Source organism: Pelophylax lessonae (assembly GCF_965119305.1).
Source record: "Pelophylax lessonae genome assembly, chromosome: 3".
NCBI lineage: Eukaryota > Metazoa > Chordata > Amphibia > Anura > Ranidae > Pelophylax > Pelophylax lessonae.
Window position 1 is genome coordinate 560660994 of NC_138770.1, and position 19630 is coordinate 560680623.

General features: G+C 44.6%; 1 long non-coding RNA gene across 1 annotated transcript; it reads right to left on the reverse strand.

The window, feature by feature from the left end:
• Nucleotides 1-3299: 3299 nt before the first annotated feature.
• On the reverse strand, nucleotides 3300-7361 carry LOC309551002. Its single transcript, XR_014225046.1, has 2 exons — nucleotides 7182-7361; nucleotides 3300-3509 (listed from the first exon to the last, which is right to left on the reverse strand). It is a non-coding gene; the product is annotated as an uncharacterized lncRNA (long non-coding RNA).
• Nucleotides 7362-19630: the final 12269 nt, after the last annotated feature.

The window sequence follows — 19630 nt, forward strand, 5'->3', positions numbered from 1 at the left end:
ATTGTGGCAGTTTTTGCCCTATTTCTTTGCTTAACCACTTGACGGCCAGTGACATACCGGTACATCGCTTAACTTCAAGTGGTTATACAGGGATGATACCGGTTTGCTGAAGGTAAGCCCTCTTGTAAAAGCACGTCTAGCTGCTGGATTGATTTTTACAAGCAGTGGGAGGAAGCACCCCCCCCTCCCATGGCTTCATTGTGCTGTCCTGATCAATCAGATGGTGCTTCTGATCAATCAGATGGTGCTTCCATGTCTGGAACTAGTCTGTTTGTCTCTATGATATAGGGAACTGTTACATCACTTCCGCTTTACCCGGATGTAAATGGCGCCAATTTTAAAAATGTGTTCGGATGAGTTGGCCCCTTCTAGAAGCCTCTCTACATCAGTGTTAATTTTGGCAGCAAATTTCAATTTAGTTTTAGTCTTAGGACTAAAATGGCATTTTAGTTTTACTCCCATTTTAGTCTTCTGCAAGTGTTTTAGTTTTAGTCTTATTTAGTCGACTATAACACCAGTACATTTTAGTCGACTAAAACGTCCTACATTTTAGTCGACTAAAACGTCCTACATTTTAGTCGACTAAAACGTCCTACATTTTAGTCGACTATAACTAATTTTAGTCATCTATAATCTAATGGGTGTAGTTCAATTGTAATTTGTAATGCTTTATTTAAGCATTTCTCTACAATTTCTAAACTCATTATATACTACTGCTGGTCCTGGAGTGAAAAATCTAATATGTTATTATTTATGCTATTAAGCTTTGAGCATGCACCAGTGTTAATTTTGGCAGCAAATTTTGATTTAGTTTTAGTTATAGTCTTTTGACTAAAATGCCATTTTAGTTTTAGCTGTATTTTAGTCATCTGAATTGTTTTAGTTTTAGTCGTATTTTAGTCGACTAAAATTGTGTTAATTTAGTAGACGAAAACGTTTTAGTCGACAAAATTAACACTGCTCTACATGAAATTGGTTTGGGGGGGGTGGGGGGAGACTCCCTTTTGCAGATGAATATGGCCCTATACCACAATCCATCCACGAAGATGCACTCCAACGGGACTCTCTTGGCCTTTTGTTATTAAAACCGGCACCAGGCAGGACTGCCATCTTTTCCCCTTGACCTACATACTGGTTATGGAGCACCTGGTAGTGGCCTTGAGAGCAAATGACACTATCACTGGGGATCAAGTGGGTAATGACATACATGAACTGGCCCTTTTTGCCACTGACTTACTTTCTTTTAACTCAACCAACTATAAGCCTCCCTAAAGGCCCTCTTCGATTTTGAAGGCTTTGGCGCTTTAAGCAATTTAAAGAGGAGCTCCAGGCTCCCCCCAAAAAATTAAAAGTCAGCAGCTACAAATACTGCAGCTGCAGACTTTTGAAAATAATGACACTTACCTGTCCAGGGACCCAGTCTCTAATCGGCTTCGGGTGCAGGTGCTGGCATCTCTAGTAAGGGAAACGGGAAGTGAAGCCTTGCGGCTTCACAGCCGGTTTCCTACTGCGCATGGTGAGCCATGTTGTGCCTTGTGAATGGTCCCATAGTCTTCTGGGACCTGTCATGTGTCCCAGAAGACTGTAAGGTAAGGGAAAGGGGGGGGGGCTTTTGGTTCAGATCGCCACACCAAACAACAAGTGGAACTTTTTTGGATGGAACTTTGCTTTAAAGATTAATGCCTCTAAATCCGAAAAACGAATAATCATTCTCCTCTCATTTGGGGCTCAAATCCAACGAGAGTTCCTTTTTAAAGTCTGGAATTACTTTATTGCCTGTTTGAGAAAACATATTCCATATTCCAGTTGATCTTTCGACCTTATACAACATAAATTACCAGGGTTTGTTTTCCGTGGTCTCCAAAGAGTTGTCACAGAGGACATGGTTTGGATACATTAAAGGGTTTGTAACCCTAAATTATGCCTTTGTGCCAGCTCCTCTCTTTCAAGCTCCCATCCTGCACTATATAAGTGTCTGTAGCTTTTTGAGAAGTGTCTTCAGGCCGGTCACGTGATTCCCGGCCACTCTGCTGTTACGATCCAGGGCTACAGCAGGAGGAACCAAGCTCACTCTCTGATGTCAGCCGGAAGTCACATGACCGCCGAGCTGCCCGCTCGGCTCCACCTCCATGGTCAGTGTGCTCATCTTCCCTATATGACTCAAAAAGCAATTCATGCCATATAGCGCTTTGATTTTAATTCAAAACAGCAACTCACGATCTTCACCAAGCCTTTTCTGGTATCACCAGGTGTTGTTAACAGTGCATATTACTTTAAGACTCGGGTCTGCTTCAATAGGCTGCTTTACATACACTCAGACATAAAAGCAAAAGGGAACTGCCAAAGTGTAGTATATTAACATTTAAAACGCTTTCATTTATTAACAAAAAAACACTCTTACATACATTCAAATCTTGCATAACAGTGTAATTGTAGTTTTAAGATACTAGCCCTGGACTGCACTTCCGGTTCGCCAAGGACTTAACCCATCTCCTCCGTACAAGTTTCGCCATGGAAACAAAGGCAGCGAAAAATAGCTCTGACCCTGAAAGAGTCTGCACCACTTAGACAGAATGACGGGCCAATAGTGAATCAGCCACTTTCCAAACTTTAATCTCCCCATTATTTGCTCTGTTTTTTTTTCCACTATTGGTGACTTTTTGTGCTTTTCTGAGATTGTTCACTTTCACGCTTTTTTTTTTTTTCTCCTCTACCTCGTCCTTTCTTGCTCCTTTACCCTTTCCTGGTTAATGTTGCAATTGGGTCATTGGCTCACTATTGATTGTTGTATACATGGCAAAGTCCATGAAGTGTCCTGTCATTTTTGCAGTTTCTGTGAGCCGGGAAGGATTGGAGTGGCAGGCGGCTTCTCTGTATATCTTTGTTGACACATCTATAAGCTTGATTCTAAGCTTATGCGTAAAGAGCAACTTCATTCAAAAGAAAAAGTTCAGCTTGTTTGCTTCCTCTTTAGCATTTCACACTTAGTGTTTTTTTTTTTTTTGGGGGTGGGGGGGGGGGGGGGGAGGAGCAGGTACCTGGGATGACAGGAACAGCCTCCCACTTCTGCCCAAATCACCACATTGATTCGAGCAGAAGTTCACCCTCCCCTCTTCGCCCAAGGTCTTCTGGTACACATCACAGGTCCCAGAAGACTGCAGGACTATTCACAAAGCGCAGCATGGCTCGCTTCACAGCAAGTTTCCCTTAGTTAAGATGCTGGTGCTAGGGTCCTGAAGCCCAGGGAAGAACGCACACGTTTTTATATATGAAACAGAAAAACGAAAAGATCACATTCATATAATTATTAACAAGATTTTATACAGGATATTATTCTTCTGGTGAATTCTTTTCAAGTGTTTTGGAACTTTGATTAAAAAATTGAGAAATCCTAGTGCTTAATGGTACATAGGCTTGTGTGTAGGTATAGGTCATTGAATATACTTCATTCTGTCCGACTAAAAGTTGATCATCATCCACATCAGCTGCATCTTGTAAAATTTCTAGATCTGCAAAGAGAGAAAAATTTTATTTTATTAAGTATGTGTAGCTGTTACTCAATTTTCTTTTTGTTCTCTCTTCAAAACACTTAAAGGTATTCCAGATTCTCCTATTGGACAAGGTGGAGGGGCGGGACAGATAACTTCAAGATATCCAAACAAATACAAAAAGTTTTCTGAATGGTGGAAGTGCCAAGCGAATGACCCCGTGTTCTATATACAGGAGGCAAGCCCCTTGAACAGCACCAAAAAGAAACCAGGGCTGACTGTATGTAATAAAGGGTGCAGTGAATTCCTGCATCCCCAGTGGCCCACCGCATGGGATATATGAGGAATTAGATATATGCAACCTGGACCAGTTAAGTTGAAAAAAAAAGATTGTTCCTAGAGTTCAGGTTTTGAGGTAGGCATCTCTGCACTTCCCACAGTCACAATGTTTTTACCACTTCCAGTCCAGACCAATTCTAAAATTTCTCTCCTACATGTAAATATTTTTTTTTGCTAGAACCCCCAAACATTACATATATATTTTTTTAGCAGAGACCCTAGAGAATAAACTTGCGGTCGTTTCAATTTGTTATGTCACACGGTATTTTTCAAAACACAATTTTTTGGTAAAAAATAACTTTAATGAATTTTAATGCAAATAAAACAATACATTTATTCCAATTTTTGGTAAAATATAAAAGATGATGTTACGATGAGTAAACAGATACCCAACATGTCATGCTTTAAAACTGTGCACACTCATGGAATGGCGCCAAACTTCGGTACTTTAAAAATCCCCATAGGCAACGCTTTAAAAATGTTTACAGATTACCAGTTTAGAGTTACAGAGAAGATCTAGTGCTATAATTATTGCTTGTGAGAACATTCGCAGCGATACCTCATATATGTAGTACTGTTTACATATGCGGGCGCAACCTACATATGCATTTGCTTCTGCGTGCAAGCATGAGGGGACAGGGGCGTTTTAAACATTTTTTTTTTTTTTAATTTTCCCTTTTTTAAAATTACTTTTATTCCGATTGCAAGAAATGTAAACATCCCTTGTAATAGAAATAAGGCATGACAGGTCCTTTTTATGGAAACATCTGGGGTCAATAAGACCCCAGATATCTCCTCTACCCTGAAAAGCATGAGGTTAACCACTTGCCGCCCAGCCCACCGTCAAATGATGGGAGGATGTCATATGACGGCACCAAAAATGGCCACTCCCGCGTGCCCACAGCACGCCAATCACGGCCTCACCGTGTTCCTAGGGCGGCTGAAAAGAAAGATATCTGAATGATGCCTATGGCAGCAGGCATCATCCAGATATCAAAGTGTATAGGTGTTAGTACTCTTGTGCTACCAAATTTCTTGAATATTGTGGATTCCTGTTAGACTGGGCTCACAACTGTTGCTGTATATGATAAAATCAACTCTAATGTAACCACTTCCAGACCAGCATACATTGCTAGACTTCAGGTGGTTATACTGGGATGATACCTTTTACAAGCAGCAGGAGGGGGGAGGGGGTGGGGACCCCCCCCCCCCGCCTGCTTAAGGCTCTTCCATTCCACTGGGAGATCCAAGCGACCAGCCGTCATGCCTGTCAGCTTTTAAGGAAGCCGAACAAACCCAGATCAGCTCGCATATCGCAGTGCAAACTGTCAATTCAGAAATGAATCGGATCGCATAGGTTTGAACACCCATGCGATCCAATTCTGGTGGGGACAAAAAAAACGGCCCTGTGCAACTTTGGTCCAAATGTGATGAGAATTCATCCATACAATCTGTATGGCTGAATTTGCAACGCACAGACATCGAATATGTGTGAACCAGCACTTAAGGGCAGAAAAGGGATTTGGGGTCTTATACACACCAGATCCCTCCATAAAGAGTACCTGTCACATGCTTATTGCTGTCAAAAAGGATGTTTGCATTTCTTGTGAAAGCAATGAAAAAGTGTTTTTTTTTTTTTTTTTTTTTTTTAATTTTTTTTTTTTTTAAAAAACAGCTAAAATAAAATTAAAAAAAAATGTAAAGTACCCCTGTCCTCCCACCTGAAGGCGAATGCACGCACACACAGCGATCGTCCCACATGTAAGAGGTCACTGTAAACATGGGATCATGGGCAGTAATTCAAGCAGAAGACCTCAGCTGTACATCTAAAGTGATAACCTATAAAAGCTTTTAAAGTGTCACCTATTATTAGTAAAATTTACCTCATTTGTCACCATTGCATGGCTTTGCGCAATTTTAAGGTGTGACACCTGTGGTATCTATTTACTCAGCGTATCATCATCTTTAATGTTTTACAAAAAATCGGGTCATGCATTTTTTTTTTTTTTTTTGCATTAATATTCAAAAAAGTGTATTTTTCCCCAAATCAATTGCATTGGAAAAAACGCTGCGCAATACCATGTGACATTAAAAAAAAAAATGCAAAACCCACCAATTTATTCTCTAGGGCCTCTGCTTTAAAATATATATATAATGTTTGGGGGTTCCAAGTTATTTTCTATAAAAAAAAAAAAAAGAAAAAACTGATTGTTACATGTAAACAAAAAATGCCAGAAAATACCTGGTCTGGAAGTGGTTAAATTGATGGATTGCCCTATATAGCTTTGAAAAAAAAAAAAAAAAAAAAAAAAAAGGGGAGGTTCGGTTAACCACTTACGCCCCGCCTAACGTAGATTTACTGCGGCACTCTGCCGCTTACAGGCAAAGTGACATAAACCTACGTCGCTCGCCGACGAGACTGTAGGGGGTGAGCGTGCGGCCGCTCGTTCCTTGGGGAGCCAGCACGTGTGACCGATGGCTCCGATGTCCGCCGGCCACTCGTAATCTCCCGCAGGAGAGGGAGAATGACAGACGGCTGTCACCAATAAAGTTAACCCCTTCCCTGCCAGTGTCATCTTTACAGTAACAGTGCATATGTATAGCACTGATTACTGTAGTAATGTCACTGGTACCCCCAAAAGTGACAAAAATGTCAGTGAATCTGTCCGCCGCAATGTCGCAGTCCCGCAAAAAGAAAAATCGTAGATCGCCGCCATTACTAGTTTAAAAAAAAAAAAACAATAGAAATAATATAAATCTTTCCCGTAGTTAGTAAACGCAATAACTTTTGCGCAAACCAATCAAAATACGCTTATAGTGATTTTACCAAAAATATGTAGCAGAAAACAAATTGGCCTAAAATGTTAAAAAAATATTGATTTACATTTTTTTTTGACAATTTCATATAAAAAAAAATGTGAAAAATATTTTTTCAGAATTGTCGCGCTTTTTTTTGTTAACGCAAAAAAAAAAAAAAAAAAAAAAAAAAATAAAAAAAAAAATCGCACGGGTGATCAAATACCACCAAAAGAAAGCTCTGTTTGTGGGGGGAAAAAATTACGTCAATTTGATTTGGGTACAGCGTCGCACAACCGCGCAATTGCCGTTAGAGTCACACAGTGCCGAATCGCAAAATAGGACCTGGTCATTAAGCAGCCAAATCCTCCGGGGCTTAAGTGGTTAACCAATGCTTGGTGTGAATGAGGCCTTATAGGGCAAATGCCACCAACTAAATAGAAAGGGCAGTTCGACAAACCACGTGACTGTGCCCAGCCGTCAGAACAGCACCATCTACTGCAACCAGCCTAGGAGACCAAGAGTACAGGCGGCTATACGTCTCTAGGTGGCGCTCACCTTCTGTCGGCGAGCTTTCCTCTTTCTCCTTAGTGAGGTGATGGTAAACGAGGCAGCCGACGATAAGCCATGAGCTCGCGGCGTAGGTAAACGCTAGCCGGGCTCTCAGTTTTTCTTCTCGTGTCCAGTTCTTTTTCGGCAGGTTTGGATTTAGTAACCGGAGAAGGCTGGTGAGCTTCGCCATAGCCATCGTCAGGGCTGAAGGGCAAATTCACGTGAGAGTTCCGAACAAGCCCGAGGACCTTTCTCACGTTACAGTCACCTGATTCCACTTACACCACGTGACCGTTCTCCTAGCGGCTAGAGGACGCAGAGACCCAGCTCGAGGACCTTGCTGACATTACGGTGGGCAGCTGACTCCACTAAAACCACGTGACCGTTCTCCTAGAGGTCATGTGACAACTGTTCCGTGAGAATTACCTACCCTGTGAGAATTACCTACCCCTCGTCACTTCCGGCCAGAAGCATCTGAGCAGCGCAGCAGTGCGCATGCTCAGAGCCCCGGATACCTAATGGCAGAACAGAGGAGCTTACTAGTGCGCATGCGCACTAGTATAAAACGATCACGGTGTACCGTGAAAAGAACCTACCGACGCGGCGCTTACCTAAAACAGCTGTGCTGACATACGAGTCATCCCCGCTCCTGTCCCGGTCACTTCCCTGCTCTCGGCAAGTAAATATAAAAGCGGCTTTCGGCTCAGTGATTTATGTTTTCATACAGCCGCCGCCGCTTTTATATTTACTATCCGAGATCAGGGAAGTGACCGGGACAGGAGCGGAGATCACTCGTATTTCAGCACAGCTGTTTTAATGTACCCGCTGCATTACATACAGTGCGGAGTACCGGAAGTGACGAGGGGTAGGTTTTTCTCACGGGTAGGTAATTCTCACGGAACACCGTTAAAAAACCATACCCCGTGAAGAAACCATACCCTCGTCACTTCCGGTCTGAAACAGCTGAGCAGCGCAGTAGTGCGCATGCTCAGAGCCCCGGATACATGATTGAAGAAGAAAGAATTTGAGAAGTGCGCATGCTCGGTGGGCATGAAATTATCACGGCACTGTCTCTAATGTTATACTTGCGGCGGGTACATTAAAACACTTCGGGTGCAACATAAATCATGTCCTCTCCTATCGCTGTAACTTCCCTCATCTCCGGTAATAAATATAAAAGCGGCGGCGGGTGTATGAGACGTAAATGTGACGGCGATCGTGGCTCCGTGATCCGCTTTTATATTTATTACCGGAGATGAGGGATGTTACAGCGATAGGAGAGGACATGATTTATGTTGCACCCGAAGTGTTTTAATGTACCCGCCGCAAGTTTAACTACCGTGAGAAATCCATACCCTCCGTAGCGGAACCGGAAGTGACGAGGGTATGGTTTTTTCACGGAACACCGGTGTTCCGTGAGAATTACCTACCCGTGAGAAAAACCTACCCCTCGTCACTTCCGGTGTACGAAAGTGTCTGTAACGCGGCGGTTTACATTAAAACAGCTCGCCAGAAATATGAGTCATCTCCGCTGCTATCCCTGACACTTCCCTGGTCTCGGCTAATAAAAATAAAACCGGCGGCGGCTGTATGACAACATTAATCACGGAGCCGAGAGCCACTTTTATATTTAGTAGACAAGATCAGGGAAGTGACAGGGACAGGAGCGGAGCTTACTCATATTGCAGCACAGCTGTTTTAATGTACCCGCCGCGATGGTAGGTTTTTTCCATGGAACAATCATCATTTCATACTACTGCGCATGCGCACTAGGGGCTGTGAGCATGTGCACTGCCAGGGTAGGTTTTTCTCACGGGGTAGGTAATTCTCACGGAACACCGGTGTTCCGTGAGAATTACCTACCCGTGAGAAAAACCTACCCTCGTCACTTCCGGTTCACGGCAGTGTGTGTAACGCGAGCTGGCCAGAAGTGACGAGGGGTAGGTTTTTCTCACGGAACACCGGAAGTGACGAGGGGTAGGTTTTTCTCACGGGGTAGGTAATTCTCACGTTACACCGGTGTAACGTTAAAAAACCATACCCCGTGAAGAAACCATACCCTCGTCACTTCCTGTGAGGAACAGCTGAGCAGCGAAGGAGTGCCCATGCTCAGAGAGCCGGAAACATCATGGAAGAGCAGAGAAGATGACAAGTGCGCATGCTCAGAAGGTATGAAATAATTACGGTAGTGAAAGTAATGTTAAACTTGCGGCGGTTACATAAAACAGCGCGGCTGCACTATGAGTCATCTCCGCTCCTATCCTTGTAACTTTCCTGATGTGGGCTAATAAATATGAAAGCGGCGGCGGGTGTATGAGATGTAAATGTCGGCTCCGTGATCCGCTTTTATATTTATTACCCCAGATCAGGGAAGTGACAGGGAGAGGAGCGGAGATCACTCATAGTGCAGAGGAGCTGTTTTAATGTAACGGCGGCAAGTATAACGTTAAACACACTGCCGTGAGAAATCCATACCCTCCGGAAGTGACGAGGGTATGGTTTTCTCACGGGTATGGTTTTTTCACAGAACACCGGTGTTCCGTGAGAATTACCTACCCGTGAGAAAAACCTACCCCTCGTCACTTCCGGTACTCGGCACTGTATGTAATGCAGCGGGTACATTAAAACAGCTGTGCTGAAATACGAGTGATCTCCGCTCCTGTGCCTATCACTACCCTGCTCTCTGATAGTTAATATAAAAGCGGCGGCGGGTGTATGAAAACATAAATCACGGAGCCGAGAGCCGCTTTTATATTTACTTGCCGAGAGCAGGGTAGTGACCGGGACAGGAGCGGAGATGACTCGTATTTCAGCACAGCTGTTTTATGTAAGCGCCGCGTCGGTAGGTTTTTTTCACGGTACACCGTGATCGTTTCATACTAGTGCGCATGCGCACTAGTAAGCTCCTCCGTTCTTCCATTAGGTATCCGGGGCTCTGAGCATGCGCACTGCTGCGCTGCTCAGCTGTTCCTGGCCGGAAGTGACGAGGGTAGGTAATTCTCACGGGTAGGTAATTCTCACGTTACACCGGAAATGAAGGCGCTGTGGGCAGTGTTCTCCTAGAAATAGCCACAGTTACAAAAATAAATTTGTAATAAATATCTGGCAGTTCTGCTCTCACTCTTGTAACCCCACTATGGACTAGAGCAAAGGTTACAAGTCTGCTCTTAGCCTGTTTATTCAATGATATTTTGTCTTTATGTAAAGCAAGCCTTCCACTGTGAACTCAGGACACATATGAATTACACAGGTTCTGAGGCTAATATAAAGCACTGAGTTTAATTACCACCTTAATCAGCCACAGAATCTGTGTAATTAATCTGTGTCCTGGAATAAAGGGATGAGGTGGCGACCCTAAACTTAACCCATATTTGCATGAATTACTGTCTATACAGCTGTTCTGAAAGCGTGCGCGGTGTGTGTTTTTGGCACAGTTACCAATGGCTAACCGAAAGCTCCCAATCGCGCCTTGCAGTTGGGAGTTTTGGGATCACGTGACAGCTAGGGTTGCCAGCTCATCCCTTTAAACCAGGACACATATTAATTACACAGGTTCTGTGGCTAATATAATGCACATAAGGCCTCTTTCACACAGGCTTTCTGATCAGGCCGCCCTGTCAGTTTTTCAGGCGGACCTGATCGGATGCTCCATGCACCCCTGTAGAGCAGCGGATGTCAGTGGTGACATGTCCTCTGACACCCGCTGCTGTCCGATCCGATCCTGTCCGTGAAATCCAGACGGATGGAAACCCTATTTTCCATCTGTCTGCAGGATCAGATCGGATGAAACTGGACAGGCAGTCCATTTTGATCCGATCTATAGGAGAGCGGGGATCTGACAGGTCTGTCTCTGCAAAGTAAGCGTAGACAGATCTGTCATCCGCCTGCTCAGCAGGAATTGGCGGATCGATCCCCGCTGAGCAAAACGGAATCGTGGGAATTTCCTGGGCGGAAAGCCCGTGTGAAATGACCCTAAGGCACCAAGTGAGTTTAATTACCACCTTAATCAGAATCAGAACCTGTGTAATTAATCTGTGTCCTGGTTTAAAGGGATGAGGTGGCAACCCTAGTGACAGCCAATCACAGCAATCACGTGCTCTTATGGCCCACCCCACCTCCCTCATCATTAACCTCTTAAAGGGCTGAGAGGCGCTGGCATTAAAGGGATTCTATAATCTTAAGGTTTTTCACCTTAATGCATTCTATGAATTAGGGTAAAAAAAAACTTCTTTGTTGCAGCTTCCCCCATGCCCCCCCCCCTTTTTCTTACCTGAGCCCATCTGTTCCAGCGATGTGCGCAAGCCCAGTGGCTTAGCCGCTGTCTCTCCTCATTGGATAGATTGATAGCAGCAGGAGCCAGCTGCCAATCAAATCCATTTACGCGGGGGCGCGGCTAGGGTGACCACGTGTCCCGGATCGCCCGGGACAGTCCCGCATTTGGAGAGTCTGTCCCGGGTCCCGGTCACCCTCATCCCAGGACAATGCAGTGTCCCGGAATGATCTGAGCCCGACCGTGTGAGCCGCCGTCCGCCGACCGTGAGAACACGTGCCGCTGCTGCCGCTCCGCTCCCCCACCGAACCGGCAGAAAGGAAGAGGAAGTGCGCGAGCATTCATAGTGCCTGGAGCCCTGGACTGTACCATGTCCGCTGGATGAGGGAGGATGGCTGGGCTGTACCATGTTAGAGGGCGGGCTGTACAAGACAATTCGAGCCAATACGAGAGCAGTGAGCAGAGACATAGTGGCTGGTCGGGGGACAGTAATGAAGAAGAAGGTGACACAAGTGGGAGGCTGTAATGAAGAAGGTAAAACAAGTGGGGGACAGTAATGAAGAAGAAGGAGATACAAGTGAGGGACAGTAATGAAAAAAAAAAAGTTGACACAAGTGGGAGGCTGTAATGAAGAAGAAGGTGAAACAAATGGGGGACAGTAATCAAGAAGAAGGTGACACAAGTGGGGGTTAGTAATCAAGAAGAAGAGGACTTAGTTAAAGCAGGTGCACATTGTAAACAACCTGTTTTAACTAATTGACAAAAAAAAGTATAAAAAAATCATCTTTTTTTTTTTGGGCGGGGGTGTTGTCGGGGGGAGGGGGGGGGTGAACCTTTACAACTGAGCACCACAAACCAAAAATGCTATTTAATTCATTTTTATTATTCAAAGCAAACTTGTCCATCCATCCATGTCTCAATGTTTTATTTTGTTGAAAAACACCCCTCTAGTATTTCTGGCAGTTGCCATCCTGAGTAAGGGCAGATGATTCATGTAGCATTTACTTCCTGGAATCCACCATGCTTAGTCATGCAAGCAGGAGAGGACTCCTGGGATGTATGACATCATTTGCCTAGGCATGTAAACTAGAAACTAACTGAAAAAATGAAAAAAATAAAATAAGCAAATATGATATACTTTCCCATCCATTTACTAATGCTAGCATAAGCATAAGCATTATAAAGAGTCAATGTTGATTGAGAGCATAAAGTTTCACTTCAGGGTCCCTTGAGGATCCTTTTACATCAATTGTGGTGCGGGAGATGTGCATTTCCTGCACTGAACTGTTAATGGTAACCCAAATGCATCGAACAAACAGGCACACATGGCCACAAAACTTTGTGGTCCCATTGTACCATGTGGCTTAGTGTGGCATGTTTTAAAATTAGCGCCTGCTGTACTTTTTATGCATTCCTCTGTGTTGGTAGTCCATTGAACTGAATGGACTGACAAAAACTTGTGCGTGTTCCAATGTGAATTGGCCCTAACTCCATGTTTGTTGAGAAAAAATAAATGAATCCCCTTTGGGTGGATCTATTTACACTGCAAGGATTTTTACAAAACTCTGAGGCAGCGTCCTACCTGTTTCTGTTCTTACCTGCCCCAAAGCAGATATACTGCTACAGGGTGGCTGGGCCATGCAGAATCACATATCAATACGTGATTCTGCACTTCCGGGTAGGGGGCGCGCATGCGGGCCACTTCTGCTCTGTTTACTCACAAAAGAAGCCGATCAGTGGGTGCCGGGCACTGGATGTCTGCCGCCACCCGCTGATTGTCAGGCAGAGACACAGGACAGAGATCTGCCTATGTAAACAAGGCAGAGCTCCGTTCTAAAGGGGGAATGGATGGATTTTGTGTCCCTGCAAAGCAGGGAATAAAATCCATGACTTCCTTGAGTAAAAGCATCTCTCACAGTACTGTACAGTAAAACACTGGCTAGGCACACAGGTAACCCGTTGATCGCACTAGATCAGGAGTCTCCAAACCTTCTGAACAAAGGGCCAGTTTACTTTTCTTCAGACTATAGGGGGGCCAGATTGTGGCAATTGGGAGTAGAAATTGTCCTAGTGTCAGTGGGAGTAAACAGTGCATCATTGGCATCGGGGGGAGGAATAATACCGCATCATTGACATTATTGAAGGAGTAGTGCCCCATCATTGGTGTCAATGGGAGAAATAGTGCTCCGTTGTTGATGTCAGTAACAGGAATTATTATTATCATTAAGGATTTCTATAGCGCCAGCAGTTTACGCAGCGCTTTACAAAATTAGAGGGAGACAGTACATATACAATACAATAAAATACAATAAAATACAAGAGGGCCCTGCTCAGAAGAGCTTACAATCTAATGGGGTGGGGCAGGTGTTACAAGAGGTTGTAAGAGTAGGGAATGAGCTGATGGAAGATTAGTTGGCGGTGTGATAGGCTTCCCTGAAGAGATAAGTTTTCAGGGATCGCCTGAAAGCAGCTAGAGTAGGAGATAGCCGTACAGGTTGAGGTAGAGTGTTCCAGAGGATGGGAGAGGCCCTGGAGAAATCCTGGAGATGAGCATGAGAGGAGGAGACAAGGGAGCTTGAGAGTAGGAGGTCTTGAGAGGAGCGGAGAGGACGGTTTGGGTGATATTTGGAGACAAGATTGGTGATGTAGCTCCGGGCAGAGTTGTGAATGACTTTGTATGTTGTGGTTAGTGTTTTGAATTTAATTTGCTGGGCATTCAGGAGCCAGTGTAGGGATTGGCAGAGAGGGGAGGCAGACGCTGAGCGGTTGGTAAGGTGGATAAGCCTGGCAGCAGCATTCATGATGGACTGAAGAGGGAATAGCCTATGAAGTGGTAGGCCTATGAGAAGGGAGTTGCAGTAGTCGAGGCGAGAAATAACTAAGGAGTGAATGAGTAGCTTGGTGGTTTCAGTTGTTAAAAAGGGGCGAATTTTAGAGATGTTGTGGAGGTGAAGTCTACAAGCTTTTGACAATGATTGGATTTGGGGCTGAAAGGACAGGTCAGAGTCCAGGATTACACCTAGTACCCTGGCATGAGGGGAGGGATTGATGGTTGCATAACTAATTTTGATAGAAAAGTCATGGAGGGGGGCACGGGCGGGAGGGAATTTTACCAGCTCAGTTTTAGAGAGATTTAGTTTGAGGAAGTGGTGCAACATCCATGTTGATATGTCAGTAAGTAAGTTAGCAATGCGAGAGGAGACTGAAGGAGTGAGGTGAGGAGTAGACAGATAGATTTGAGTGTTATCTCTCATTGTTGATGTCAGTGGGAGGAGAAGTGCTCCAAGGGCCAGATAAAGGTAAGCAAAGGGCTGCATCTGGCCCCTGGGCCACAGGTTGGAGACCACTGCCCTAGATGTTTAACCCCTTCCCAGCCAGTTTCATTAGTACATTGACTGCATATTTTTAGGACTGATCATTGTATTCGTGTCACTGGTTCCCAAAAAATGTCAGTGTCAGAATGTCCACCGCAATATCGCAGTCCCGCTATAAGTCGCTGATCGCCTCCATTACTAGTAAAACATTTTTTTTTTAAATCCATAGTTTGTAGATGTTATAAGTTTTGCATAAACAATTTTTACCAAAAATATGTAGCAGAATACATATTGGCTTGAATTTATGAAGAAAGTCGATTTTTTAATTTTGTTTATGGGATAGGTTTTATAGCAGAAAGTAAAAAATATAGTTTTTTTTTGGTTTTGTTTTTTCAAAATTGTCTGTTTTTTTCCTTTAAAGAATTAAAAAAAATGCAGTGGTGATCGAATACCACCAAAAGAAAGCTCTATTTGTGGGGAAAAAATGACATAAATGTTATTCGGGTATAGTGTTGCATGACCATTACCAGTTGTCAATTAAAGTAACGCAGTGCCGTATCGCAAACAAAGGCCTGGTCATGGGGGGGGGGGTTAAATCTTCCGTAGGTCGAGCTGCATGTTCCACTATGTCTGCGGAATACTGATTTCTGAATAGGAGTGTCTGGGTTCATTCTAATAAGCTGATGCACTTACAGTGTTCTTATAAGGAAAGATGCAGTGTCGGCATTACTTAAAGCGGAGTTCCGGGCACAGAAATGATTTTTTGCTGAACATACCCCCGGGACAGTCAGGGCTAGCACATTCCACAATGGCTAGCCTCTGATCTGTCCCGGTTCGCACTTACCTTTTAGAAGAAATACTTTCCATCTCTGTTGTGGGCAGCTGAAGCCGGCGCGGTCCTCTTCTCTGTCTTCTTCCGCGTCTTCGTGTCCCAGAATGCACTGCACCGGCCCCTCTCGTCACTTCCGGTGCGGCGCCGCATTCCTAAACAGCTTCTGGGCATGCCCAGAAGCTGTTTAGCAGGGGAATGCGGCGTCGCCCGGAAATGACGAGCGGGGCCGGTCCTGTCGCATTGATTCCTGGGAGCTATGACGTTTAGCTCCCAGGAATCATCGCGAGGCAGGAAGTGACGGGGTGAGCCGCGGCACTGGAGGAGGAAGCAGTCATAGGTGAGTATTTACGATCTTCAATAAAAAGGTGAGTAAACAAAAAAAATAAAAATAACTATCCAATTCCTTTTCAGATGAGCTCTACCTAGCGGAGGGGCACAAAAAAAAAAAAATCGTTTTTGTGCCCGGAACTCCGCTTTAACTTCCAGATAGTTTTATCCCCTTCATGACCAGGGCATTTTTTTTTTATTTGCTATTCAGCACTGTGCTACTTTAACTGGCGATTGCATAGTCATGCAACACTATGCACACTACATTTATTGTAAACCACAACCCCCCCCCCAGGTTTGATTGGACAATTGCTGATTTATTAAAAGAAAATAAATTCTAAGGCGGAAACAATGTGGCTTTGATCTGATCTATGCAGGTGTTTCCCTTTTGCCACCCCCTACAGCAGCCACATATACAATTGCATTAATGCTGTAAAGATCCGGGGTTATTAAACTCAAATGGTGCATGTGATTTCAAGAAGTAGTGCCACTCGAGACTGCATTTTTAAGGGCATGGCAGCCCACTTTTAATTCAAGAAACAGAAAGTTAACAAAACAACTGCAATTTTTTCTCGCAGGGGGTGCCACCATTACTATAACTTGCAACTTCAGCCTCCTGGCTTACCCGCTTGCCACACGGCTGCACCAGGCCTCACGCCTAGGTCTTAGGTCTGCTCCTCAGACCAACACAAGTACCCTTCAGTCAAGCTCTCTGTTAGCTTACTTGAGATGAGCTTCTTGCTGTGCTGTTGCAGACTACCTCTGCCTCCTGTAGACCTGTAAGCTCTAACTGCCACCTGCAGCTTCTCTCTCTCTCTTAAGCTGGATACAGACTATACGATTGTCTTTAGATTTACCAAAAACCATATAATATGAGGTCAAACCTAAAGACTTTCAATTTGTATGCAGTCAGGCAGGCCCTTGCACTACATAGTTGAAGGTAAATCTAAAGGAAAGATGGTGTCAAGGGTGTGTGGCGGCAACCAGGTGATGAGTACAAAGACAAGTGTGTCTTGCCTACAGTCAAGCATGGTGGTGGAAGTTTCATGGTCTGGGACTGCATGAGTGCTGCCGGCACTGGGCAGCTACAGTTCATTGCGGGAACCATGAATGCCAACATGTACTGTGACATACTGAAGCCGAACATGATCCCCTACCTTCGGAGACTGGACAGGGTAGAATTCCAACATGATAACGACCCCAAACACACCTCCAAGACGACCACCGCCTTGCTAAAGAAGCTGAGAGTAAAGGTGATGGACTGGCCAAGCATGTCTCTAAACCTAGACCTAATCTGTGGGGCATCCTCAAATGGAAGGTGGAGGAGTGCAAGGTCTCTTACATCCACCAGCTCCCTGATGTCATCATAGACGAGTGGAAGAGGACTCCAGTGGCAACCTGTGAAGCTCTGGTGAACTCCATGGCCAAGAGGGTTAAGGCAGTGCTGGAAAATAATGGTGGCCACACAACATTTTGATACTTTGGTCCCAATTTGGACATTTCCACCTAGGGGTGTATTCACTTTTGTTGCCAGTTGTTAAGACATTAATGGCTGTGTGTTGAGTTATTTTGAGGGGACATCAAATTTGCAGTTATACAAGCTGTATACTCACTACTTTACATTGTAGCAAAGTCGCATTTCTTCAGTGTTGTCACATTAAAAGATATAATAAAATATTTACAAAAATGAGAGGGATGTACTCACTTTTGTGAGATACTGTATACACACACACACATTGTACATACATACATACACTCACGTACATACATATAGCCTTTAAAAAAAAAAGCAGATCTACTGATCTGCCTGATCCAGACACCTTGTCACTTGGCTGACTTTTCCTTTCATGTTCGGCACCTCCACTGCAAGAAGAAATGTTTGTTTACAAAGTCTTTCATTGCAGGAGGATGATGAGAAGGTCAGCACTGGGGAAGAAGCCTTCCCCTATGCAGGGCTCTGTACATTGTTGGCTCTACATATTACAGTCGGCTCTCACTTTGCTGACAGTTCGGAATTCTGCCAGTCTCAGCCCTGTATATTATATATTATACAGGGCTGAGACCGGCAGAGTTTCAAACTGCCGGCAGAGGGTGAGCTGACAGGGTTTTTTAACCAGAGTTGCATGGCATACATACATTATATAAAAAAATCATGAGAAACAACATTTAAAAAGTAATGAAAACCCCATTATATTCTCAGTAATTGCAGGCAAAGTGATTGATATTATTTCATGTAATGATTACATGAATTATATCAACCACCATGCCTGCAATTAGTAGGATAAAACCAATTGTGCTAAAAACTTCTATTATAACAAATAGATGTTGTACCTCCCTGAGCTCACAGGAGCTCATATAGAGCCCGCTGAATAACCTCCTCACTGTTTTTTTTCACCCCTCTTGCACACCTGCATGTGCCTCCCCAGCTACACCGACGCAGGAGCAGGAAGCATCACAAACTAGAAACCATCAGAGCAGACCCAGAAAGCTGTATGGGTGACGGGCCCGCCCTTAGCAACTCGGTTGGTAGGACACGAGCGGGTGGCCTGCTCAGCTTGTGCCTGTGGCAGCTGCAGGCACGTTTAGGACAGCGGACTGGCACCAGTGTACTAAAAATAGGTTTAACTGCCCACTATTGGAATTTTTTACTCGCGCCCTTCTTAGTTGGGGACTGTGACAGAACCCACTGTCACTGTGTGTTTTGGAGGGAGGGGACTGTGCGCAAGCCTCCTACCGACAGACTATGGGCCAGAAGATACTGGAGACCTGGGGACATGCTGGCATTGAGTTAATGTAATGTAATGCTACAGCCCTTCTCCCCCCATCCCCCCCTCCTGTTTCTGTGTCTAATTGTGTGGATTCATGACACATAGACAATGGTCTGGACTTGAGACATCTCTCCGCAGGGGGTGTGTATTGAGAGACTGCCTGTTTACCATAAGCTCATTAGGTTATCTGTAGCCTGTTTCAATGTGCAAATGTTCAGTTCCCATTGGTTGTTCCTTGTCCCCTTTCCCCCTTTGGCAAGGCTAAGGGGAGTGTCCCTAACTGTGTGTAAAACTGTATGTCTTGGAATTTAATAAATAGTTTAAGTTCTGCATGTTGAACCCTCATTGAGGGGTTAAGGGCTGGGTATGGCTTCTTTGCAGGCTGTGGGTGCATTTGGAGGACAGGAGACACAGGTCCGGCAGATGTGCCTACCTGGGGTACTAAGATTCGTTACAGGGACATTTTTGCCAATATTACCGTGGGACCCCTGGGGACTTTCTGCGGCACCCCAGTTCAGAAACCCTGGTCTAGGGCATACTGGTCAGCCTGATTTTGAACCTCGGACTGTAGGTGTACCCCGGAGGGCTGTTGGTTCAGTTAAACCGCCTTAATGACCAATATTTAATGGCCCCTAGTAAAAGCCTTTAAGGTATCCCAAATCGATTTTGGAGAGGAGGACCCCGCATTAATGTCCCAGTATTCCTGCAAAGCAGGTGTAATTTGCTCAGAAATATCAGGGTTGGAAATCCAGTGGGCACCTAGACGCCATATGGAGCCACTGCGCACTGAGTTGGAACGCAGCGTTACAGCTAGGGGCTATGATCAGAGAGCCCACTGGGTAGGTAGCTAGCTGACACCACATCTGCTAACAGTGTAGGATTAGTGAAAGCTAGATCAATTCTAAAGGAGGTTTTGTAGGAGGTGGAGAATCATGAGTAGGATC